The sequence below is a fragment of the Myotis yumanensis genome, unplaced genomic scaffold, assembly GCF_028538775.1.
Source record: "Myotis yumanensis isolate MYYU_CA2020_CCGP unplaced genomic scaffold, mMyoYum1.0.hap1 SCAF_2, whole genome shotgun sequence".
In the NCBI taxonomy this organism is placed as follows: Eukaryota; Metazoa; Chordata; class Mammalia; order Chiroptera; family Vespertilionidae; genus Myotis; species Myotis yumanensis.
The window spans coordinates 165,367,856-165,393,673 of NW_027223753.1; the positions used below are offsets into that span (position 1 = coordinate 165,367,856).

The 25,818-nt window shown below is 45.6% G+C and overlaps 1 pseudogene; it reads left to right on the plus strand.

Annotated features, from left to right (window-relative positions):
- Positions 1-21,523: 21,523 nt before the first annotated feature.
- Positions 21,524-21,879, plus strand: LOC139002206 (small nuclear ribonucleoprotein Sm D2 pseudogene; annotated as a pseudogene).
- Positions 21,880-25,818: the final 3,939 nt, after the last annotated feature.

A 25,818-nucleotide genomic window follows, 5' to 3' on the forward strand; every position in this document is an offset into this window, starting at 1 on the left:
TGGGCCCAGCCTGTCTATTGCCACATTTCTGAGGGCTAACCTTTGGAAGAGCAGTAGGTATGTTCTGTGCGGCCCTGAGTTACAGTCTCGATGTGGCCTCCTCTGTAAGTCCTTGGGTATAAGGCCTCTCTCCAGCCAGGCTTCAGTCGGTTATTCAGAATATTTTTTTCTGTTTTTACTTGTAATTCCAGTTTGGTGCTGGGAGAAGGTCAGTGTAGCTTCCACTTTACCCCACTGCCCTCTTGGAATCTCCAGCTAAAACTGATATCTGGGAGGAAGTGACAGGGAAGTAGCCTAGGCCTCTGGAGTCTGAATTAGATTACTGCTGTGTTCTTCCTGCCCCAAAGAGTCATGGTGATTCCTCTGTTTCAGTTCGGTATGTTGAGTATCCTCTGGCATTTTCCTGCCTAGAGAAGGGATGTCCAGGCAGCCCTGACCAATGACACCACTGCCCTGTGGGCCTCCATCTTCACCATCTTCACATGCAGCTGCCTTAGCACGGTGTCTGTGAATGGCACCAGTGCTCAGGGCCTTGCGTTCAGTAGGAAGAGTGTTAGGATGTCTGAAAGCATGCTTTGACCCGTACCCTGGGGTCCCTTGGCCCAGCCTTGTGTGTGAGGTGTAAGTCATCCCTATGGCCCTGGAGGAGAAAGCAAGAGGAGTTGTGGACTCTGGGCCTGGTGCCACTGCTGCTCGTCTTGGGACCTCCCACGGGGCTCATTCCTCATCTGTAAAATGCATCTGCCTGCTCTCAGAGTGACCCAGTAAGTGTGATATCAGACCCTGGACACGGAAGTGCTTTATGAAGCACACTATTGACAGAATTGGGCATCATCTCTTAGTGTCTCCAGGTTTTGGTCTCTCCCCATCATGTCTATTGGTCTCAATCAATCCAGAAATATCAGCATCTAGGGGTAGGTGTCAGCATTAGATAAGAGCTTCACAATCATTTAGTGTCTTCATCTCCAGCTGTCATATCTTAATAAAACTGCAGACCCTGCCTCAGGAACTCACAGCAGTGCTGGTGGACCCAGTGCCTGAGGGTTCCTGTCAGGAGAGCACTCTGCGGCCTTTCTCTGAAAAGGACAGTGTGACCTTCGAGGCCAGATGAATCTGTACTGAGTGACGCTTGCTCTCAGCTGCCATTTACACCTGCAGCTTTTAAGGGAGATCATCCAGATGGCCTTTCAAGACTCCATTGCAAAACAGGGTTTAGTTCTTCCCAGATCTTTAGATCCAAGCTAAGGACACGGGAAGCAGAGCCCAGCTCAGCTCAGCCCAGCTGAGAGCCAGCAGGAGAGCCATTCTTCCTCAGAGATGGGCCTTCTGAGAGAGACTGAGAACATTTTCTCCACTAAACACAGTTAAGGTACTTTTTCCATGAAGACATGACCTGACATGTATCAGGAGAAGTCATCATCTCCGGAATAGTCTCAATGTAGCCTCATTTCTCATGCCCGATAAACCAGAGAATGTATCTTAATTGAAAGGTCTATGTATGTAGGTGATTTAGAATATGAATGTGATTCTGAAGAAATAATAAAAAGATACACGATTTTAAAGTCTAAATTTGCTTTTGTAAGTCTGTGATTTTCATTTATGCTGCCCACTGTCCAGAAAATAACCTTGATTCTCCTCTATTCTTCCCGCTCTTCCTCCCTTCCCACTAGTGGATCGCTCCACTCAAGGTCTCCTTTTTTTGTCCCCTAAAGATCAAATATTTGGCATAGGCCAGTCTCATGCATAGGCAGGTAAACATAATTAAAAATATTCTGAGGCCACCACTTATTATTGGGTGATCTTGATAATCAATGCCTCAGAGCCTCAGTTTCAACATCTGTAAACTAGAGATAATAATAGCACCAGCTTCTTAGGAATAAAGAGTAAATGTGACACTATGAGTAAAAGATAGCGGCCTGTCCATAGTACATGTTCCATAAAATGCTGACTGCACTGATGCTGAGATTTCTCTGACTCCAAATATTTCCCCACCAGCTCATCAGCAAAGTCTATTCGAAGTTCTGTCCATGGGGTTACCAAGGAATTATTCCTAATTAAGTTAAAATACACTAATAGACTTTCTTAGTTTGGTTTTATTAATGTTTAACAGAAACTAAATGTGTGAAAAGAACTCAAAAGGGACTCAGTTTTCTCATCTGTAGAATGGGGGCCTCACAGGGCTGATTCAGGGTTCGAATGAGATAAGGAACTCAAATGTTAGAGCAGATGTGCAGGTTGCTGCTGTTTCTCTTCTTCGGGAAGGTGAGTGACTGCCCTCTCTTCCTCCCCAGCTTCCCCTTCGCTCCGCCCACAGGACTCCAGCAGAAGAGCCGGGGAGGCCTGACATGGAGTTCTTGCGAAGGGTATGTGGGTTCAGGATTATTGGGGAAAACATTCCTGGTTATTTTTTTCTTCTACTGCCTGAGTCACTACCACTATCAGCCAGGCCCAGGTCAGCACCCTAACTTTGGAAAGTAGACCCCACTCTGGAATTCCACCCTCTCAGACTTGCTCCATCCTTTTCCTCTTCCTCAAACACCTGCTCACACCTTACTGGAGCGCTGGCCTGAACAAGGAGAGGCCTGTGTTCTCGCCTGCTGCTCCCCCTCCCTCCCTGCCTGCCTTCACTCAGTCAGCTCACCTGGTGGACACCCACCCTCTGCCAGGCACCCTGATGGGTGCTGGGGACAAATGGTGTCCTGGACAGACATGGTTGCTTCTCCCACAGAGTTCAATCACCCACTAGAAGCTGTGTGACCTTGAATGAGTCCATGACGCTGGCTCTGTCTCCTTCCTTCCTCGCCTCTCTCTGACACCCAGACGTTCTCTGCTGGCTGGGACCTGAATGCCACAGAGATGAGATGGCAATATTAGCTTCAGCCCAAGGGTGATCAGACTCAATGCCCATTTCTCTTATCACTATAAAATAGCACGTCCCCATTTTTTCCATTCATTCATTTTCTCTGTTTAAAGCTGTAACCAAAAGCAAGTCCCAAACATGTGCCTAATGGCCATGTAGTTTATTGACTAAAGCCCCAAATCACCCTACTGGCAACAGGACCAGCTCCTCCCACGGCAGAAAACAGCCCTGCAGTGGGGTCTAACCCATCCCTGCCCCGTCCAGGGCTGGAACAGTGAGATGGGGCGGCCCAGGGTTTTTCCCGGGGCCGTGTCCTCAGCAGGATTCCAGGCGGAAGCTCACCTTGGCAGAGTGAGGCAGGCTGTCTTCTAAAGACCATGTTCTCCGGAGGAATGGGGCTTGCCTCCCTGTCCTGGGGGTCGGGACGGTCCTGTGGTCACTCCAGGAGGTCTGTCTGGAGTAGCTGAGGTGCTAAAAGGGGATCTTTTGGGCCCGTCTTGAGTCCATGTTTGCACAAGAAGAACTCTGCTTGTATTTATGTTGTGTGCCATAAATCAATAAAATAGCAACATTCTACAAAGCTGTATGTACTCACCCTTTACATGAGAATGAGGAAACAAGTTGTTCCTATGAAAGGTTATTACCTTAACATTTTATTGGGTGACGTAGGGCTTGGCGATTTGGGTGGTGACTCTCAGGACCACTGTCCTGGAGGAGCCTCCCTGGGAGAGGCCCTGGCTTGGGAGGACCCTGAGTGGTTGGTGTGGTCTCGTGGGCGAGGCCAGCATCACTCCCAGCTTCAATTTCCTCACCTGGGAAGCTGAGATCAAAGTTCCCGCCCACTCAGGACTCTCGAGGATCAAATCAAATAGAATAACATGTCAAAGTCTTTGTGAGGAGCCAGGTTCTGGGTACGTGTTGTTTTTATTGCAACCCAGCTACCCAAAGGTGTCCTCGGTTCTGTCCCCACCTTGCCTGGCAGCTGCTGTAGGTTGACTCAGCAGCACCCATTTGCTTAGTTTATGACCTCAGATGTCCCTTGGATTCTGTTGCACCAAATCCAGTTTGTTCCAACTCCTCTTTCAACAGGAACGTGAATTTACTTGTGTCCCGTGAATTATGTGACAGAGGACTGGGCAGGACCGGGTTTGCTTATTATAATTCTGAGCTATGACTCACCCAGAGTTCAAGCCACATTAAGGCCAAAGTCTGAACCCTCCTGGCAGCCTGGCAGCTCATCACATAAGAAGTCGTCACTGATGGCTCGGTGTCCCAGGGGCATCTGCAGGGACAGCCCCGGGCACCTCCAAACCTGCGGCAATGTGAACCGCTCAGGTGGGCTTTGGCCTCCTCAGTCCTGTTCCTGCTGCCAGATGTGCCTACTGGAGAGGCTTCTGGGAACATCTGAGGAGACCTTGCCTGTGGGGCTGGAGGGGGTTTTCAGGGGCCTCCAGTGCCCCCCTCTCATTTTATGGACAAGAATCAGATGCCCAGGTCAGAGATAAGCTTGTGCTTATGAGAATCTGACCTGCAAGCTACACTGGGTTGAGAATCCCCCCAAATTCATGTCCACCCAGTACCTCTGAATGAGACCTTCTAGAAAATAGGGTCTTTGCAGATGTAGTTAAATTGAAGTCATACTGAGTTAGGCCTAAATCCAATTCTGATGTCCTTCTAAGAGGGCCATGTGAAGACAGACACCATGTGCTGATGGAGGCAGAGAGTGGGGCGATGCAGCTGCCAGCCGAGGGTGCGGGAGGTTGATGCCACCACCGGCAGCGAGGGAGCGTTCTTCCTTAGAGCCTTCAGAGGGAGCGTGACCACGCTGGCACCTCGACTTCAGACTTCTGGCCTTCAGACCAGGGAGAGAATTCATTGTTGTTGTGTGAAGGCACCCAGTTGGCGGTGCTTTGTTATGGCAGCTCTGGGAACCGCACATACAGGCCAAGGCTCTCTCTGCTGTTCCCTCCCAACCAACCCTCAGCAAACACAGGGCTGAGGCTGAGCTAAGCAGTTTATGTGCATCGTCTCATTTAATCCTCACCACAAGCTTGCCAAGGATGTATTAGTATCCTTACAGCAACTCTCGAAAGAAAAGTACTTTTCTTTCTTACTCATTGTAATTTTGACACAAACATGTGAAAGCACTAAAGGGTATGATACATAGTGAAAAGTCTCCTTCCCAGCCAACCCCGTCTCCCACCACCGGGTTCTCTGCTCTCAGGATCGCCATTGTTATCAGGCTTGAGCAGAGCCTTCCAGTGCTATTCTCTAAGTGGTTCTCAACCTTCTGGCCCTTTAAATACAGTCCCTCATGTTGTGACCCAACCATAAAATTATTTTTGTTGCTACTTCATAACTGTAATGTTGCTACTGTTATGAATCGTAATGTAAATATCTGATATGCAGGATGGTCTTAGGCGACCCCTGTGAAAGGGTCGTTCGACCGCCAAAGGGGTCGCGACCCACAGGTTGAGAACCGCTGCTCTAAGTAAACCTGCAAATCAGCTAAAATATCCACCCCCCCCACACACACATGTACTTTTCTAAAACACAAATTATAGCACACTATGTGCTTGGTTTCATGCCTTGCTTTTTTCACCTATCAATGCATCTGGAAGCTTCCTTGTCTCAGCAACATTGGACCCAGATGAGCATCCCAAATGCTTGAAACATGCCCTCTCTGTGACCCCTCCCTCTCCTGGCCTTCCTTTCACCCTATTGGCTGTCATTGGCTGGGTCCTTTGCTGGCCCCTCTTTGTCTTCCTTACTCTAATGTTGGGGATCTTCCAGCCATTGCTCAGCCCTCTCCTCACCCCTCTTCTCACTCTCTTCCTAATCCATCTTCTTTCTGAAGAGCTATAGGCATAAATGATATGGATTCAATGTTTATATCACCCCTCCCCCCAAATTCATAATCCCCAAATCCTAATCCCCAACGTGATGGTATTAGAAGGTGGGGCCTTTAGGAGGTGATTAGGTTACGAAGGTGGAGCCCCCATGAACGGGATTAGTGTCCTTATGAAGGGACTCCAGAGAGCTTCCTCATGCCTTCCTCCATATGAGGTCAAAGTGGGAAGATGACCGTCTATGAACCGGAAAGTGGGTCTTTAGCAGACACTGAATCTGCTGGTGCCTTAATCCTGGACTTCCAGCCTCCAGAACTGTGAGAAGTACGTGTTGATTGCTTAAGCCACCCAGTCTATGGCATTTTTATGAGAGCACCCCGAAAATGGTCTGAGACAGAAGGGGAGCTCCCACTTTCTTGTAAGAAGCTGACTCCCACATACTCATCTTCAGCTTAGGCCTCCAGCCGCCACATCACTGCATTCTCATTTGGCCATCTCTCCAATATCTCCGAACTTACACGACCAATCAGAAACCTTGATCGCCCGAAACTGTTTCCCTTCATCAACCACTCCCCACCCCCCATCAGTAACCAACACACACGTACACACTCACTACATCCCTAATCCATCAACAAGTCATGGGGGTCCACCCCCAGGACAATGCTTGACTCTGTCTACTTCTCCCATCTCCACAGAACTCTTGCTGCTGCCCCCTGACTGGTCTTACTTCCGTTTTTAACCACCACTCCACCCTCTCCCCTTCTCCACACAGCAGTCAGTGTGATCATCTTAGCATGTTAGTGGCTGCCCACTGTCTTAGAATACAATCCATATTGCTTTGACTACCAGCCCCCCAGGATAGCACTCCTGTCTCTCTCTCTCCAGCCTCCCCAGATGTCACTCTCCCCTTGCCCAGCCTCACTGGTCTGCCTGCAGTTTCTTGACAGCACCACGCTCTTCCTGGCTCCAGAGCCTTTGCCCTGATTAGCTTCTCTTCCTTTGAGATTTAGCTTAGGTGTTGCCTCTCAGTGAGGCCCTCCTTGACTCCCCTGTTCATCTGCATCTCAACTCGCAGTTTGTTGCCTTCATAACACTCATGGCTATGAATGAGATTACATTGACATAAATTGGATTTTTCACTCTACCTCCCCCACATGAAAATCTCATTTGCCACTGTATCCTTAGAGCCTAGCACCCTGCCGGACACAGAGCAGGTCTTTGGAGGAAATCCTTGAATGAATAAACAAGTATCTTTTCTTCTTAACGGTGGAGAAACTGAGGGTTAGAGTGATGGAATAACTCGCTCAAGGCCACACCACAAGTAGGTAACAGAGCCAGGAGTTGACACTTGGCAGCCTGAGTCTAGAGATGGAGTTTATATGTGAGAAGCTGTGATTGGGGGCGGGGCGGGGGGGGGGGGGGCGGGGTGTGAATTGTCATTGTGTACATTCAAATGTTATTTACCTACAGAGAAGGAATAGAATACCACCCCCCTTTTCATCTCTTGGAGGCAAGATGAAAGCTCTAGTTTTTAGTATGGAGGTGGGGGGTGGCAGGGCAGGGCTGGGGGCGTGGGTATGGTGAGGCTTAAGGGCCTTAGGTTCCCTCGGGCCTGCAGAAGTCACAGGGTGAACACCTGTCCTCAAGCTTCCCACACCCTCCTTGCCGTGGGCACCAGACCTCTCCAAAGGCTCTGCCTTCCTGACAGAGAGCGTATCGATTTCAGAAGGTCAGGGCACTGGGCACGTTGCCTTGCGGTAACGGACCGCCCCTGTGCAGAACCCGCTGCCTACTGTGCATAAGGGAGACCGGTTCAGAAGTGTCAGTTAATAGGGAAAAGGTCTCGCAGAAATCTTGAGCCTCTTAAATATTCAGCTCCTACCTTCTCATCAAAAAAAAGTTTAATCTTTCAGTAATTAAGTAATTTGACTCTCACAGGGAGCGGTCAAGGGGAAGAGCAAGGGCCAGAAAGGGGGCCTTACTGGGGAAGGATCCCTCCAGCTGCCCCGGGAAGGGCTGACCTGTCGCTGCCATGGCTCTGGCGGGTGGCGGGCAGGCAGAGATTTCCCACTCAGCCGGCAGACAGGAAGTGCATTGTGTGCGAGGGAAGCTCAGGCCTTCCTTCCTTTCTTCCCCGGCGTGTACAAAAGCTCCATAAGCAGCATCCCTTCTCCATGAAGAACTGGGGGTGGGAGGGTGGGGTGAAAGGTTGGAGGATCATGTTTTTACTACACTTTTTACTTGTTGTTTCCTTTTAACAATTTTTGTTTTAAAATATGAAATACACACAGAAAACCACACCTATCATAAATATCGTGGATCAGATGACTGTTCTCCAAACAGTCCCTCCTCCTCCTGGCCTCTTGGAGGAGCATATTTCCCTGCCCCACTGATGTTCCGCTTGGCCCTGTCACTTGCTTAGGCCAATGGAATGTGGGCAGCGGTCAAAGGATGCCAACTCCTGGCCTAGACCTTAAGAGACCCGTGTGTTTCCTCTCACCCCCTTGGATCCTGCCTGTCACCTTAAAGGAACCTGCCCTGGGTGGCTGCCAGTGAAAGCAGCTCAGAGCCAGGCCAGCTGAGCCCAACCTAGGACTCCACTGCCCACAAACCAGTCAGTAGGAGATCAATCCTTTTTGTCTGCCACTGGGTTTAGGGATGGTTTGTATGGCAATAACTAACTGATATAGTAAGTTCACAGCTTGATATATTTTCTCAAACTAAATACACCTTTGCAGCCAGCACATAGATTAATAAGCAGAATATCACACCTGAGAAGTCAAACCTCCTTAGTACCCCATTCCAGTTACCACATCCTTTTCTAACCTGACTTCTAATAGTATAGAGGAATTGTGTCTGTTTCTTACTTTAAATAAAGGAAACATGAAGAATACACTCACCTGCGTCTTGCTTCTTTCACTCAATATCACATTTGTAGGTTAATCCACATATTGTTGCATGTGTTTGATCAATATAGGGTTGGATGTTCATGTAATCTGATTGATATGAAGTTCATACAGTCTAATTGATATCTTGTAAATATACTATCATTTATTTTCCCATTTGATTATTATGGGCATTTGGGCCGTTTTTTGTTTTCATTTGCAACAAATAGCTTTGCACGAATGTTCTTATACATATCTTCTAGTGAACATATATGCATGTTTCTGTTGGGTCTATACTAGGACTGAAATTATACATAGTATGTATATATTCAGCTTTCATGGAGACTGCCAAAAAACTTTCCAAAGTGATTGTATCTATCAAACTACTGACATCTATGGGCATTTTGATTGCTCTACATCCTCTCTAATAGTTGGTGTTTCCTGTCATTTTAAATTTGGTCATTCTGATCGGTGTGTAGTCAGATTGCACATTGATTTTAATCTGCATTTGCCTGATGATTAACAACTTAAGTCATATTTTATATGTTTACTGGCTATTTGGATATTCTTTTTGTGAAGTGCCTATTAGAGTCTTTTGCCCATTTTTCTACTTGGTTCTCTTTTTCTTATTGAATTGTAGAAGGTCTCTATATATTCTGAATATTGGTTCTATATGTATCAGAAATATCTTCTTCCACTCTGTGGGTTGCCTTTTTACTTTCTTAATAGTGTCTCTTAATGAACAGAGGTTTTTTATTTTAACATAATCCAATCTATCAATTTGATTATTTATTGTTAGTGACCTTTTGCCTATGCAAGGGAGTGTTACTTACTCCAAGGTCATGAATATACCATTTAGTTAAAAGGCCATATTTTCCCTCACTGTACTGCCGTGTCACTATTTGTTTTTGTTTGTTTGTTTGTTTGGAAACTGATAAAAAGTCATAATTTAGAGAAGGCTGGACACACTAGAGTCACATCCCCAATGTCCCTATCTTAGCTGTGGATTTGGGGTAAGTTACTTCTGATCTTTGAGTCTCAACTTCCTCACCTGTCGTTGAGATAATGAAACTTTTCTCCTCAGAGTCTAAAAGGCATCAAATGAGAAAATGCATGAAAAGCACTTACTATAGCACCTGGGAATGAGTGCTCAATACCTATCTGCTGCCGCTATGCTATTACCCAGTTCCTAATATTAACAGAAATAGTCAACCGGCATTTTTCTGATCTGGGAAACAAATTTGTTGTCTGTGCTCAGTTCTGTTTCCAAGTTTTGTGAGACCTGAGACAGAGCAGTCCTCTGTGTTCCCTAAGCGTCCGCAGGGGCTCGCTGCTCCAGCACCCTTACTGTTTCCAGCCTTGGCTTCCTGGGCTCTGTGAAGGCAGCAGCCTCCCTGCACTATTTACTACCTTTTTAATTCCCTGCTGCTCGGCCTTGGAAGCTGTAGACGCAGCTTCCTGGTGAGCTGGCATCACTGAGCGTACTTTTCGGGTTTGTTTGTGACACCCAGCCAGCTGCCGGCCTGTCCAGCCGAGAACCAAAAGACTCTTTTAGGACAACATCCTGTCTTTGTGAAACTGTTTCATAGAGAAACAGCTGTGAAAGAAGCCTGCTGGCCCGTGTCGCTGGCAATGAAGTTTTAACTTAATGCAAAGCATAAATAAAATAAACACCAGACATTCCCCATGTCAACCTGGTTAGTTATGTGGTCTCTCTCTTGCTAAAAATGTGTTTGGGGCCCTTCCCATTGGCAAGTGGAGTTAAGGCTTCTGCTGAACCTGGAGCGACCAGATTAGAAATGTTTCCTGGGGTTTGGCTTCTGTCTATGGAAATGTCAGCGTTTTACTCATGTTTTAAGAAGGCTGCAAATGCCACCACTTGTGATTGTCAAGATGGGGTTAAGTGTCTCTCAGGGGAGATGTAACTAAAATGGTCTGATCCTCTACAACCTGAAAGTGAGGCATTGCTCCTTGGTACATTGTTCATGTATTCAATCCACCCACACGTAGGAAGTACCATATCGTGCCGGGTCCCCTGCCAGGGTCAAGGGGGAAAAGACAAGTGTGCTACCTTTCAAATCCTTCATTTAGACCAGGGGTGGGGAACCTTTTTTCTGCCAAGGGCCATTTGGATATGTATAACATCGTTCACAGGCCATACAAAAATTATCAACTTAAACATTAGCTTGCTCTATGTGGTCAAACATTTAATTAACTCACCCCTAATGCCTTGGCAGGGCCAGTTCAAATGATTTCTCGGGCTCCTGAGTCAGACCATAACAATTAAATCACAGTATTTAGGCAGATATTTCAGAACGAGAGTTGGTATTGTTTTTAAAAACGTTTATGTCATGCCTGTTCTTGTACTTCAACTCACCAAGACATTTGCAATGGCCTGTCACCTTTGGGGTGACTCTCCCTGGGTGACGATGATGCGGCAGGCCCCTGCTGAGTTAGGAATTCTCCATTTGGCTTGATCATTGTTGGTTTCTACTTTGTTTCCCACGAGAAAGCATTTATCTAGTCCCTACATTTATTTTAAGCTAAATCAAGTATATATAGGTTGGTGTCTTAGGCCGGCTTGGCCTAGTTACCTGAACTCTGTTTGAAGGCAGTGGTGGGAGAAAGATAATGTCGTTCCTGCTTGTACCCTATCGAGATTAGTCTCCTTGATAAACTGGCTACATCAGAAAACTGGACATGTCTCTCTCTTTTTTTTTCAGGCCAACGTAAATAACAGATAGAAGTCCTAATATTTTCCTCTTGAGCCCTAATAGATCTCCTCTTCATGGAGCCCTGGGTGAGCAGCCACTATGGAGGCCAGTGCCCACACCTGGTACATTCAGCTGCACCCCGACTTAGCCCTCTTGTGCAGACGAGGGCCTCTGGAGTCTCCCCAGCTCAGAGCTATGCTAGGAAATGCACTGTCGCCCACTAGACTGTCTGCCCACTCATTCAACACATGTTTCTGCCTGTTCCCAAGTGTCAGGCTCTGGGCGGTTCTGGAGATTCACTGTTTAATAAAACGGACAAGACAGCTGCCCTTGAGAAGCTTACACTCTAATAACAGAAAACACCCAATAAAATACATTAACACATTATAATAGTGGCAGTGACAAGCAACAACAACAAGCATCCCAGAGTGCAGTAATGAAGACAGGTGTGTGTGCAGATGTTGGTGGGGGCACTCGGCTGGCAGATCCTGACTTAAGCACTCTAGCAGCGGAAAATAACCAAAAGAAAAACCAGCAATTATTATGCATTAAATTGGGCATTTGGTTTTAGAGGAGCATATTCCTGAAAGGGAAATGAGTGTGAAGAGCGTGCACGTGCATTTACTTAATAGATAATTTTGTCTAACAAACATTTGCTGTGAATTTACTTTAAGTAAGGAGACATGCTCTGCAGTGCCGTGGAGGGAGATTTACTAGGTAAACCTGGGCCAAGAGCCCGTGGTTATTTAGGAATATCTGAGCGGCTCCGAGCTATTTATAACAGCAGAGCAGTGCGTGGCCTGTGGCCGCCTGGCTGACATGTCTGGGCTGGGAGCTGACCTGGTGGAGCAGGAAGAAGTGTCTCTGACGATGTCACAAGGAATGATTTAGATTTCTCCTTGAGACAAGCAACCACTTGACCTGAAGCTCAGCTGGCTCTTTTGCTTTCTAACCCTTGCTCAAAGGCATACATAATAATGTTGCAGCCCTACTATGTGCTGGGAAACATTTTAGATGACTTGATCCATGATTTAAATCTCACCTCCGCCGCATGATGTGGGCATTAATATCTTCATTTTACAGGTGAGGAAGCTGGGGCTCAGGCTACTCAAGCTCTTTGCCCACAATTCAAGCAGAACCAGGTTTCTGATGAGCATCTGTCTCGGTGCAATCCGCGCTTCTTCCTATACCCCACAGTACCTCTAACTAGACCCTGAGCATCTTGAGGGTGAGACCATGTTTTATTCATTCCTGTAGCTTTAGAGCCCAGAATTGTAAGGAATCTAGTCACTTGTTCATTTGTTCATTAAAAAAAAAAATTACTGAGCAATAATTAAGTGCCAGGACCTGTGCCCTGTGGTTATTATATATATATATATATATATATATATATATATATAATTGATTTCAGAAAGAGGGAGAGAGAGAAACATCAATCAGCTGTCTCCTGTATGCCCCTACTAGGGATCAAGCCTACAACCCCGGCATGTGCCCTGACCAGGAATCAAACCGGTAACCTCAACGGACAATACTCAACCAACAAGCCACACTGGTCGGGCGGTCATTAAATATTTGAGAAATGAAAGGGGGAAGGGAGAGAGAAAGGGGGAAACACATCCAAGGGAGGGAGCTGGGTGTACAGCGGGACTCGGTAGGGCTGGACCCAGGCCTCAGGGCTGTGTGGAAGGAGGGGGCGGGGCGGGGGGAGAGAGCGCTCTGCAGGAATCACTCCTTGGCTCTGGCACTCATTTGCTTTGTGTCATTGCCTGTCTGGGCTTCAGTTTTTGCAGAACTTTCCAGTGATTCTCAGGTAATTTTTTGACCAGTAATTTTGAAAGCTTTGTAAACTGAGCACATCACATGGCCTGACCATTCCTTTCATGTATGTGACCTTTCCATTATTTGAATGAGTTAAGGAATGACTATTTTCCTGAGGAGTGACTAATTTTGCAAGATTAATGCATGAAGTTTGTTTTTTACCTGCATGGATTTGAGCACTTACTGTGTGTAAGGCACTGACACAGCAAATGTTGATGGATTGATTGGCTGGTGTGGGTGGTGGAAAGATATCCGAAGTCAACTTGAAAACCCTGGGCTCTAGACCTCACGTAGCAATAATTTGCTGTGTGACTCAGCACATCACTTCCTTCTCTGGGCCTTAGAGATGCTGATAATTAATCAAACTGTTTAGGGGCTGGAAGGGTGCAAGGGCTGTTGGTATCTTGAAAACATCCCCGAGGTGACTCAAATGTGTAGCCAGGATCAAGAACCACTTGTTTACATGTTTTTCTTCCTATGTATCCAAGCTCCAAGTCTTCTAGTACAAGTGTCTGACCTACAGAAAATATGAGAAATAGATTGTTGTTGTTCTTATTTTTAATGAAAAAAAAAAGAAAGCCAATGGAAGATATAGGAAAAGAAAAAAGAGGAGCAGAAGCAATTCATATTGAATGCTTCAACATCACAGGATTACTATTATCTTCATATAATCTCTCTGAACTTCACTTTCCCAGATGAAGATTATATAATTCCTGATAAACTGGCTTAATACATAAATAAACAGAAAAAAATAGCCTTGATTTGTAACATTTGCCAATTTCTCTGGTGTAAATACTCCCACCATGGTTAATTTTCACTTATGAACGGTTTAACAATGGCTCAGAAAATGTCTGGATATTTAACCATCACCTGTACTAGCCAGCTCCAGCAGAGCATATAGGGGAATAAACAAATTAAACATGCATGATATGCTTGAGATGGTGCCTGCCACACAGGAAGCCCTCGATAAATATGGTTATTAACAGTGTTATTTTCTTTACTCTTATTTTACTAATATACAGAATTTATTTTGTTCTGTCAGGGCTCAGAGTTACTGAGGGACAAAACTTTTTTCAGTGTTTTAAGTAGAATCCTGAAAACTCCTAACACCTATACAGCATCCCCATGCAGTCTGCTTTATAATCCAGAGGTCATTTAATAGAAATAAATAACATTTTCTGAGTTAGAGTTTTTGAAGCACTTTCATGGCTTTTTCTCCTCTTTTGATACCCACAAGGTAATGAGGTAGGTAGGATGCCCCCCACTTTGCAGTTGAAGAATTGAGGTTCAGAGAGACTATGACCGACTTGGGTCACACAGCTCTCAGTGGTAGAGTTGGCTCTCAAAAAAGCCCAGTGCTCTTGCCCCTGTCATAGCTGCCTCTCAATTTCCAGGAGGCAGTTATGTGGGACATGTGGTTTTCCTGGCCAGGACCCAACTTAACCTGGAGGGAGGGGAAGCGGGGGAGGGATGGAGGGAGGGAGTTGATCTCATCTACTCAAAACAAGCCACAGCACTCACAGCCAATGGTGGGGGGAGCTTAATATGAACACAGGACACAGCACAGCTGTGAGTAGACACCTCAGTGAGCATCTTCGGGGAAGGCAGCTCCAGAGGGAAAGATTACTAATTCATGATAAGGATAATGTGGACTCGTCTCTCGCTTTTAATGTGAGCTTGAGTTACTGCGATAATTATGTTCGGAGGCATGAGAGTATTAAGCTGTGTAGTGTGAGAAGCCCTGTTGTCTGTAAAACGATGAACACAGTTTAGTGGAATGGGTATGCGTGCGTGCATGTTAAGGGCAGGCTGGCAGGACTTCTGTGACGTTATGGAGGTTGGTGTCTGCTAAGTTGGGCAGCTACTGAGGCTCCCCAAATATAGTTCTTGGGCTGAAAGCCTTTCCTTACTTAATAGGCGATGGCTGTGTCACTAGGGAATGGAATATACTCCATTCTGTATTCTGGGGATTAGCAAGCCGAGTGGTATCGGGAGAAGGAGGGCACACGTGATGTTTTACACGGCAGTTGTCCTGCGTTGTGTCGCCTGCTAAGAGTGGGCTCCAGCATGGCAGGTGGGTGCCGGGAGATTCTCTGGGGGCTTGGGAGGGGACTTAGAGGGGGTGCGGGCTCTCTGTGGCCTTGATTGGACCAAAGGACCTCTCAGTCCTGCTGGCCACCCACCCACTGGACAGCTAGCCCCAAATTTTCATGTTTCAGGGAAAACCCCCAAACCCCCAACATACATGAAGTGCATGTTTTTTAAACAACTTAAGAGAGAGCCATTTAGGTTGGATGCCAATTTTTTATTACTAGAGTTTTATTAATATCATTAAATCAGTAATCACAAATGACTTGCATTCAGACCTTAGTTATTTTGTGTAGCATTGCCTAGAAAGAGCGATGCCAGTGCCAGGAGAAGTGGGTTCCAAGAAGCCTTCGGTCTCAGGAGGCTTTGGAAGGAGCTGTGGATTCGGGCCATGGAGGACCCTGTTTCCCAGCTTCAGTGCTGTGGGCTCCAACGCTCTTTCTGCAGAACATCTCCAAATGATGTTCCCCAGTCTCAGCCTGATGCCCTGGTTGGAATACGTTCCACCTCGGCAAGTCCCTTTGAGAACTGAAGCCCAGGGATGAGGAGGCCAGCATTTTTGGAGCAGTTCCTAAGTGCTAGACTGGGCCAATTGCTTTCTCGATGCTACCTCATTTAACCCCTATCACCACTGATATGAAGTACCTACCATTGTCCACATTTTACAGGAGAAGCAAGATGCCCAGAGTGGTTGGCCTAGGAAGCAGCAATCAGGCAGGCAGGGGGAAGGACAGATGTCTCTAGGCTTGGGCATCACAGAAGGCAAATTTGACAGCGTGCTTAACCTTTCTGGAATTTAGATAGCTTTGCTAACCTTTGGACCAAGCTTTAAAGAGTAGATGTGGTTTTAGAGATCTGGGCAGAGAAAGAGCAATCAGTGGTTCATGGGGAAATAGAGGACATGACAACTAGTCCTGTCTAGTTGGAGTTTCCAAGTTATATGAAAGAAAAACAAGAGATAATTCGGATGAGTGCTGGGGTGTAGGAACCTTCAATATCGGAATAAGTTTAACTTCTGTAAAGAGCCACTGACTGGATTTTCAGCAGAGTGTGACATGATCCCAACCCAGAGGTGTTCTGTCGATCAGACAGAGGAATGGAGGCTGGAGAGAGGGGTGCCAATGCCAAAGTCACTGGCCAGGTGAGAGATAAAAAGGTGAGAATTAGAGCGGTGGCAGTGAGCAAGGGAGGCAGGAAAGGCTACAAGAGAGATGTCCAGGACAAACAATTTATAGGCAAGCCCTCTGAGTGCCCATCCAACATCTACCATACCCTACATGGGGGAACTGGGTTAACCTCTCTGGTGCCAAGTTCCCATGGCTGGAAAGTAAAGAGGTTGGACTAGAAGATGATTTCTAAATGTCCTTCCAGCCCTAGTTTCCTCAGACTCCCTGGCTGACCTTTCTGTCATTGCTCTTCAAGCTTGCTGGCCAATGTCACTGAACAGGGGACGACTCTCAAACAGGGCCCCCCATCACACCATCAACAGCTGGTGACTTTTCTTTGGTAAAGCCTTGCAAAGTCTCCCAACTAATTAGATCAGTGCTGTTGCTCTGACTTCACAAATCTTCCGAAACCAAATGATACTACAGCAAAATAAAAGTCAATGGAGCAAAATAATAGTCAAGAATACATGAGAATATCCCTTTATTACAAAGGTGACATTTCAAACCAGTGAAGGAAAGATGAATTTTCCCAGCAGGCCTAGGGAAAATGACCACTTAGGAACAAAAATAACAGTCCATTTCTACCTCACTCATTGGACCAATATTAATTCCAAATGGTTTTAAGAGAAAGATAGAAAAAATTACTAGAATAAAAAATAGAGACCGTTAGTATAATCTTGAGATAGGGAAAGCCTTCTTAGCATGGCATTGAGGCAGTTACAATGAAAGAAGAGATGGATAGATTTGACCATATAAATATTTTTAAAATTGTTCATCCCAAAGACACCAAAGCCATTGCTGGTGTTGTGTCAACCGTCTTAAGTCTTTCTGGGAAGGGGAGGGAGTCACTTCTAAGTATCTCAACCTGACATGGCAGAACCCATTATTGAAGGAAGTGAAGAGAACTAGTTTCAGGGGGAACTTCAGAATGGAAGGAAGCCTGCACCACAGCCTGGAACGGGGCTGTCAGGGAGGGGACAATGAGAGCAGTTGCCAATAGGACTGTGGACTCCCACTCCCAGACAAGGGCCCCTTCCCCTCTGCCCTGGGTAAGTGTGAAGGCCCTGATTCTGAGCCTTAGAACCCCTGGCTGTGTGTCTGAAAGGAATGAAGAGATCACCTCCCTCTATACCAGTGATGGCGAATCTTTTGAGCTCGGCGTGTCAGCATTTTGAAAAACCCTAACTTAACTCTGGTGCCATGTCACATATAGAAATTTTTTGATATTTGAAACCATAGTAAAACAAAGACTTATATTTTTGATATTTATTTTATATATTTAAATGCCATTTAACAAAGAAAAATCAACCAAAAAAATGAGTTTGAGTGTCACCTCTGACACGCGTGTCATAGGTTCGCCATCACTGCTCTAGACAGTGTCCTTGGCTCCTCCTGGGAGCCTTGGGAGCTTGTCTTTCCTGTTCGGTCTTCACTGCCTGGGTATCACAAGGGAGGGATTTGGTGTCACGACTGCCTTCACAGACCATGGCTGTGAGCCAGGCCTCAATGCCCACAAGAAACATGATCCACCTGCTCTAAGGGAACAACTGGGCCACGTGCCCCACAGACTCACTAATAAGTGGCTGGAGGCTCCAGGGTGGGGCACTGCTCTTTAGAGCCAGCAGATCTCTTCCTTGATGATTCTCCCTCAAGGAGGCTGAGAAGGAGCTGCCGTGCTCCCTGCAGAGAGTGAGCTCTTGGACAGTCTCCTCTCCATCCACAGGCTGCTGGCCTCCCCTGAGCGGTGACCTGGGATGGGCACACACTGCCCTCAGCAGCTAATTCATATGTGACAATGGGTCCCAGCTCAAGAAAGAGAATTTTTTAAATGACAGGTCAGGTGGTGGCTAACATGGATAGAATAGAATTCAAGTTCTATCCACAGGTGGAGGTTACACATACCTGGGTTCATTTGTCATTTAGGGGAGTGGTGGCCCAAGGCGAGACTAAGGGGAGCTAAGAGGGCCTGGGAAGAGGAGCCCTGGAGAAGGAACCGGGCATGATGGTTTTGAAGGAGTGGCAAAGGCTTATTGCCGGAGGAGAGGAGCATTGCTGAGCAGTATCTCAGATTCTGATTTGGTCTCCTGCAGAGGTCACGTTAGATTCATGTTTGAGCTCTATGGAGAGCTAAACCCTAAAGTAAAAACAAACTCTGGACCAGCCCAAGGTCATACACAGAGCGTATCAGTCAGAATCCCTCCTTTTAGGCAACAACAACAAAAAATGATTCTGGCTGATTGAAGCAGAGAAGGAATGCTGTGAAAGGATGTCACACAGGTCACAGTATGGCCAGCCAGAATGACTAGAAAACAAATAGAAACAAAAGGTTGCTATGCAGCCAGACCCATAGCTAGAGCCACAGGCAGAAAACCAGCTTGGAGAGAAGGCTGATGCCTTCTTCACTACCAAACCCCATCAACAGATACCCATAGCTCATTAGCCTTGACATTGATGCTGCATATCACTGCCTCCACCACCACCACCACTACCATCAACACTACCACCAGCACCACCACCACCATTACCACCACCATCATTGCCACCACTACCACCATTGCCACTACCCCCACTGCCATCACCACCCCCACCATCACCACTACCACAACCACCACCACCATCACCACTACTCCCACTGTCACCACTGCCATCACCACCACCACCGTTCACTATAAAAAAGAATGTGTTCTTGACCTTGCTTCACCACTGTGGTCCCTGATTTTTTATTCAAAGTCCAAGGTGGGTGAAGCTAATTGACCCACACCCTATTTTCAAGAAAGAAGGGGAATGTGAGTATCTATCCTCTCAGCTTTTAGATCTGTACATTAGAGAATTCTCTCAACATATGTGGTTGGAGGAAAGGGGCAGTCAGATAGTGATATCACAGAAGATGGAGAAGGAGGAGGAGAACAAACCAGCACTACAGCTTGAAACAAATATTGAAAAAGATCATTTATGTTCTCTGAGCTGTAGTCTCCTCTTCCATAAAGAGGCTTCAATTTGTCTGAATGTCATGGAGGAATGAGTGTGAAACTCCATTGTCAACTGTATTGTGAACAAATGGAATCATCATTGTCATTGTCATCATCATCACCATCATCATCTTAAGCATTATTCTCTGGGTGAAACCTGACTCCCAGCATAGTGCAGACTGAAGGGGTTGGCAGAGATCCCTGTCTCTACCATAGTGTCTTCTCCTTCTCCCAATCCAGATTTCCTCAGCTCACTCCCACTAACATTTTGGACCAGAAACACTTTGTCGTATCCCCTGTATTGTGCATTGTGGAATGTTTAGCAGCATCCTTGGCATCTACCCAGTAGATGCCAGTAGTACCTCCTCCCAAGTTGTGACAGCCAAGTGTCTCTAGACATTGTCAAATATCCCCTGGTGGGCAGAATTGCCCCTCATTGAGAACCATTGCTCAAATTTCATCCCCAACTTTTTCCCATTTCATCACCTCCATATTGTCTAGAGGTGAGATGCTCACAGGCTCATGTCTATAGTTTCCTCAGCTCTCCTGCTGCCCACATTGAAAAAAAAGACTTAGACTTTCCTTCTGAAGAGAGACTTTCCCTCTGTGAGCTCGGAGCATACAGAACACCAGGGCTCCCTCTTCACTCCTGCATAAGGAGGCTGGGAGGAGTAAAAGGGCAATCCTACGTAGACTAGTATTTATTTTTTCAATAAATGTTTAATTTTCTAATATTGCCCTGCATGTCTTCACCTCTTGGTCTTTGCTTTCTTATCATGTTCTCCCTCACTCCAGCCCCTCTCCACTTGCCCAAACCTTACCCTTCCTTTTCTCCTTGAATTAACCAGCATTTCTCCCTTTCCAGAATGTTCAGTACCCTAATCCAATGCTACACTTTACACTGTGCTCCACTCCAAGTATGGAATAGCAGTGGGGGTGGAGAAGCTGTAAGCCTATAATAAGATGCCCTGTGAGAATCCTCATCAGAGAGATGTTATGGGGACATTGCTGATTTCTCCATGCAGTTCTCTCTTAAGTAAACCCTCAGGAGAGATGCCTGAATCACTCCTGAGCAACTCGTTGGTTTTTATTTTATGAACGCCATGAACGGAGTCACTTACCATGTTTGCCCTTCCCATTAGCTGTTTAAAAGCTCACAGCCAAATTTGTGGTCCAAGATGGCCTTTAGGTCACCCATAGCATATCGTTCTCCTAGTTTAATCTCATTGCTGGCTCCATTTTATGCCCTTACTCTGTTTTGTTTCTTTCGTTCCTTCTTTAACTTATGTTCCTGGAGGTTGCCAGTATAATTAATCCGTCTTTTAGTTGAAGGAATGAAGACACAGAGAGATTGAGTTCCTTTCTCAAGGCCACACAGCTACCATACAGCTAGTGTTCAAAACCAGGACTTTCTGGCTCCAAATTCCATGCAAGTGTGTATCTTAATCTGAACTATGTACAAAGTACTCACCATCACCATCATTGTCATCATCAATATCAGCATCATCTCCAGTGTCTACACCAGGGCGTCAGTGGATGCTAGAAGCCACAAAAATAAATATGGACCATCTTCTTGGGGTAAAATGTGTTTGGCGATTCATAACCATTCGTTTTATATTGAGATCAACATTAACATGTTAGGGAAGAGAGGGCAAGATTAGCATAATTGTTTAAAGTGAAAAATCCGAATTTCCACAGGTCTCCAGGCTCTTCAGGCTCTGCCCCAGGCTTGTGGGATTTAGGCATACCAGAATATCCACCTCAAAATATACCTTTTTGTATTAAAGAAAAAAACCACAGGCCCAAAATGGTGTCACCTGTGCTAAAAGCTCATAATACCAACTTAGATTTAATAACTGATCTAATTCTAGTTTTAATCCCTTGGAAAAATAATCTAAACCAGTCGGAAATTTTCTGGTCAAGCACCAATAAGGTAATCTGTCACATGGGCCCTCTCCATCTTTCTTAGAACAGGCGATCTGAATGATAAAAAAAAAAAACTCTTCCCCTTCTCCTCCCTCAAAGAAAAGATGTCCCAGCCCCAAAATAATTCTTTCTTTTCTTTCATTAAGATCTCTCTGGCCCCTTCTTTCTTTCTATAAAAACCTTCCATTTGTCGGAGGCTGAAGCAACGCAGAGGACAGGAGCGTTCTGAGAGCGCAACCACCGCCACCATGAGCCTTCTTAACAAACCCAAGAGTGAGATGATCCTGGAGGAGCTGCAGAAGCAGGAGGAGGAAGAGTTTAACACGGGCCCACTCTCCGTGCTCACACAGTCCGTCAAGAACAACACCCAAGTGCTCATCAACTGTCGCAACAACAAGAAGCTCCTGGGCCGTGTGAAGACTTTTGACAGGCACTGCAGCATGGTGCTGGAGAATGTGAAGGAGATGTGGACCGAGGTCCCCAAGAGTGGCAAGGGCAAGAAGAAGTCCAAGCCAGTCCACAAGGACCGCTACATCTCCAAGATGCTCCTGCGCGGGGATTCCGTCATTGTGGTCCTGCGAACCCACTCATCGCTGGCAAGTAGGGGCTTACTCCCTGCTGTCAAAACTCACTCTCCCGTCCTGCAAAACCCGCCCTTTGACGTGAGAACAATAAAAGCCTGGTGTGTTTTTTGTTGTTGTTTTTTAAAAAAAATCTTCCATTTTGTAGAACCCCTCAGAGCACCCATCTAGTTGCTAGATGGGATGCTGCCTGCTTTGGGAATCGCTTAATAAAGCCAATTAGATCTTCAAATTTCCTCAGTAGAACTTTGTTTTTTAACATTGGTATATGAATTATTTTGAAAGCCATTGAGAACCAGCAGATGCATAAAAATCTCTAAAAACAGTGTACACGTTTCCCTTTTGTATTGATAAAGGAAATTTCCATCTGTAAAGATTGCTCCCTCTCCATCTGCAGGAAGAAGAGGACTCTTACAATTCCCATCGGTGGAGAAAGCACCAACTGAAATCTGCATAGCAGACCTTTATGAACAAACCGTGTTTGCCATACTTTTCCTGGTTACCTTCCCAAAACTTGCCTCTCTCACCCAGAAGACCCAGATCCCTTTTCCTTTGTTGAACTTAAACCCAAATTCTAAACTCCCCCTTGGGTTACTCATTGCTGCGTGTTCCCATGTGTACATATATAACGTTAATAAACTTCTGCTTCTAGGAATATATCCCAAGAAACCAGAAACACCAATCAGAAAGGATATATGCACCCCGATGTTCATAGCAGCACAATTCACCATAGCTAAGATCTGGAAACAGCCTAAATGCCCATCAGTAGTTGAATGGATTAGAAAACTGTGGTACATCTACACGATGGAATACTATGCTGCTGTAAGAAAGAAGGAACTCTTACAATTTGCAACAGCATGGATGGAACTGGAGAGCATTATGCTAAGTGAAATAAGCCAGTCAATGAAGGAAAAATACCACATGATCTCACTCATTCATGGATAATAAAGACCATTATAAACTTTTGAACAATAATAGATACAGAGGCAGAGCTGCCTCACACAGATTGTCAAACTGCAGCGGGAAGGCCGGGGAGGGTTGGGGGGCAGGAGGGAGGGGGGTAAGAGATCAACTGAAGGACTTGTCTGCATGCATATGAGCATAACCAATGGACATAAGACACTGGGGGGTAGGGGAAGCCGGGGTATTGTCAAGGGCGGGGAAAAAAAAAGGACACATGTAATACCCTTTGTAATGCTTTAAGCAATAAAAAAATAAATAAAATAAAATAAAATAAACTTCTGTTTGTTTTTCACACTAGTCTGTCTTATTCACAGGGCCCCAGTTGAAGAACCTAGGATGTGTATGAAGGGTAGCAGAATATGTCATCCCAATATATGCCTCTTTGACATAGAATTATTTTGAGGAGATTATTTGAAAAAACAGCAGACATAGGAGAAGCTCTGAAGACAGAAATGCAAAAAGGTAAACTTTACTCTTTTGTCAGAGACATTTATATTTATAAAGGAAATCTCCATCTGAAGCCTCCGTGCTCTGTACCTGGAGGAGAAGGAACTTTATCACAAGAAACCAATCAATGGAGAAAGCACTGACTTAAATGGGCAAATTACACCTTACCTTTGTTTCCTCTGCTTTTCCTGGTAACCCCTCATAACTGGCCTCCTCCCCATCAACTTCTTTTTGTTTTGTTTTGTTTTGTTTTGTTTTGTTTTGTTCTTTAATTGACGGTATTTAAGCCTGTGGCTGTGGAGGAGGAACAAACTTCCCTGTGCCCTCAAGGTTCTTCTGGCTGGTCTAATAATGAAATAGACACGAAACAGATTATCGAGAGAACATAACCAAATTTAATACATACATTAGTATGGAAGCCCACATGCACAAGAGAGTCAGAGACCCCAATGCAAGAGAGATTCAGAGATAGAAAGGAAACATGGGTATAAGACATCCAGAGCTAGGGATGAGTTAAGGTGCATTGGGGGTTTCAAAAGGTTATTGCAGATATGAAGAACAGACATTTAGTAAATAGAAGTTTTCCCAGCCCTATAGATAGGTCAGAAGAAGTTATCTCTGATACTCTCTTATGGGCAAGGCCTCAAACTCAAATTCTTCCAGGTAATTAAGGTCGAGGGCAAAAGTTTCTCTTGAGCCTTAAGCTAAACTTGACTTTAGCTCAAAACAATCTGCATACCATGGAGGCACATCTTGGGTTGACTCACTCTGGCTCAGGCCAGCTCTGTGAGTTACTCAGTTTTCCTGGGTATCTCCCATGAGTACATGAGGTATCCATGTTAATAAACTGTTTTTTCTTCTGTTAATTTGTCTTTTTTATCTGGTTTTTTTTTATTGATTTCAGAGAGGAAGGGAGAGGGAGAGAGAGAGAGAGAGAGAGAGAACATCAATGGTGAGAGAGAATCATTGATCAGCTGCCTCCTCCATGCCCCCCTACTGGGAATTGAGCCCACAACCAAGGCATGTGCCCTTGACCAGAATTGAACCCAGGACCCTTCAGTCCACAGGCCGACGCTCTATTCACTGAGCCAAACCAAATAGGGCTAATTCGTCCTTTTGAAGAATATTTTTTTTATTGATTTCAGAGAGGAAGGGAGATGGAGAGAGATAGAAACATCAATGATGAGAGATAATCATTGATCAGCTGCCTCCTGCATGCCCCCCTAAGGGGGATCGAGCCTGCAACCCGGGCATGTGCCTTGACCGGGAATTGAACTGTGACCTCCTGGTTCATAGGTTGAGGCTCAACCACTGAGGCACCACGGCCAGGCAATTTGTCTTTTATTACAGGGAGTTTCAGCCAAGAACCTATAAAGGTATTAATAAATCATTTTTCATTCCCTTCAAGGGGAAATCATTTTTCCCTCCCAATGAGTAGAGGAGGAGATTTTTTCCTCCCTCACAGGGTCTTCCTTATTTTTTCTATTAGAGACTGTTGGTGGAAAACAAGAAGTTCAGGCTCACAGGAAAAGGGGTGAACACACAGGGTGGTGAGGGCTGCTAGGTGTCCTGGGGACTTCTTCCAGATTAGGATAGACTGGAAACTGAGATAGACTGTTTCAATGCATATAGACAAGTTAGGGACAGGAACCCTTCATATCTCTCCTAACCCTGCCTTTAGGTCACTCTGTTAAAGCTTCTATCCTCGTGTCCCTTAGGAAAGTTTTTATAAAGTAGCCAGGGTCCTAAGCTGCACCTTTCCTGGCCTCAGTGCATCTTGCCCAAGAGGTGGAATATGATAGTGGGTCAGTTAGCACATTTCCTTTCCTTGAGTTGCTCTCAACCAGCTGCGCCCTGGAATCACCTGGAAAGTTTTAACAAATGCTGATGCCTGGGCTTCATTTCCCAGAGGCTCTAATGTGCTTGGTCAGGGGTATGGACTTGTGAGGGTGTTAAAAGTCCCCCCTCACCCCGCAAGTGATCTGTATGCAGCAGGAGTGTGTGGACGGAAAAGGGGTGCTGTATTAACTCTAACCAAAAGTAAACACGATCATAAATTCCTAGCTGGGCAGGCCATGGTGCATATTACTTCCTTAGTAAAAGGTTTATCTTCTTTTTAAGCATTTTGTGCATCTAGGTTAACACACCTTTGAAATGCCTCTTTTTCAGAACCTTCAGAGGCTAGCCACCCTCAAGAGAGCACATAATCTTATTAACCATCCTGTAATCCAATCCTCACCTTGTTTTCTCCCACTTTCATGTAATCTTTCTTATGTTCCGTTCTGATTTCCACCTGCACAAAAGAAACTGCAAAACTGTCATTCTCTGGAGCATTTGAAATCTTGCTTCCTGGCAATTATCATTAATTCAGCTCTAATGAACTCTTATTAAAATTCTCTACAGGGCTGATGTTTTTATGGCGAAAGGTGAAAACCACTGTTTCAGGCCAGTGACCAAGATTCAGGCCAGTGGCCAGGATTTCTGGCATTGTGCGGGAGCAATTTTGAATAGACTTGAGCTGCAGATTTGCCTTCCCCTTACCACTGCTTATT